This window comes from Peromyscus maniculatus, chromosome 1, assembly GCF_049852395.1.
Source record: "Peromyscus maniculatus bairdii isolate BWxNUB_F1_BW_parent chromosome 1, HU_Pman_BW_mat_3.1, whole genome shotgun sequence".
Classification (NCBI taxonomy): domain Eukaryota; kingdom Metazoa; phylum Chordata; class Mammalia; order Rodentia; family Cricetidae; genus Peromyscus; species Peromyscus maniculatus.
The window spans coordinates 69,468,875-69,470,130 of NC_134852.1; the positions used below are offsets into that span (position 1 = coordinate 69,468,875).

The 1,256-nt window shown below is 33.2% G+C and overlaps 1 non-coding gene across 1 annotated transcript; it reads right to left on the minus strand.

The window, feature by feature from the left end:
• Positions 1-750: 750 nt before the first annotated feature.
• On the minus strand, positions 751-816 carry LOC121826166 (small nucleolar RNA SNORD109A). The gene has a single exon (XR_006068478.1). It is a non-coding gene; the product is annotated as a small nucleolar RNA SNORD109A (small nucleolar RNA).
• Between the last annotated feature and the right edge of the window lie 440 nt (positions 817-1,256).

Sequence of the window (1,256 nt, forward strand, 5' to 3'; positions counted from 1 at the left end):
GTAGTGGAAGTAGGATATTGTTTATGTTTGGAATCAGGAAAACTTTGTTAAATATAATAAGCTTTAAAATAATAATACATAATGTAATGAACATGACCCGCTCACTTCAAACATGCTGGTTCATGAGAATAGCTCCAATGAGCCTCAATTAAATAGAATTACTTGAAAAAGACAATGTGACATGAAGGAAGGATTGCTAAATTGAGCAAATTCTGAAACTCTCTTGATCTGGTGTCATGGACAATAAGATGACTATTAACACTGAGAGATAATTCTGCTTTCCTGAACCTACACAAATTCACTGTCAATAGATCTGTACCAAATGCACCTAACACCATACTCAATATCAAAAACTTTATGAAGCATAATTGATGAAGAAAAAGGAAATATAGAGTCCTCAAAATCACTTAGTAATCAAAGCAGTGAGCCCTCCAATCTTTTTTTTTGCAGTTTACTTTATATAGGAAATCAGGATTCTGGTGACAGTGGTAATGTGCTGTTATAAATTTTTCCACTGTGTACACTTCTTTTGATTCTATCCTGTCTAGACTGTATGATTATTTACAGTGTTGCTTGGATTAAGAGCAACTAAACAAGTATTAGAGAACATTTGGGGCACTGTAAAAATCACCATTTCTTCAAAATATAGGGTCCTAAAGCCAGTTTGCAATGTTACCTGTCATCTGTCAAAACTGAAAAGTGCTAGTCCAGCTCTGGAAACCTCTTTGGTCTTAAGAGGACCTCGTATCTGGACCCCATATTTCTATTGACATGAGTCATTCTGCATCCTCAGACAATTGTTCTCGTCATTGATACAGACAAACCTTCTCTCAACATGAATATTCCCACTGCAGGTAAAACATCAGAAAGCTTGCATCCTTAACTTTGAGAAACAAGAACATGATTGTTTAGAGGGAATGTTGTCAGTCTTTAACAGAGGTACTGAAACAGTCAGAATAATCAATTATAATCTGTTGGCTAAAACAAATGAGAAATAAATAAGATATCAAATGTTGTATTGTGTGACTTTTACTAATAAAAACGTGGAAAAAATAAAAAGCTAATCTAAGTTTAATTTCTGTCCTAATACTGCTTTTCTGGATATAAATGAAAGTATTGTCAATGATATGAAAAATTTATAGGATCTCACAAAAGATCCTTTCATTATCATACTAAGTTGATGCATTTTCATGTTCATATTCATAAATAACTTGTTTGGTAGGTTTCTGTGAATTTCCAGTTTACCTTCCAATTGT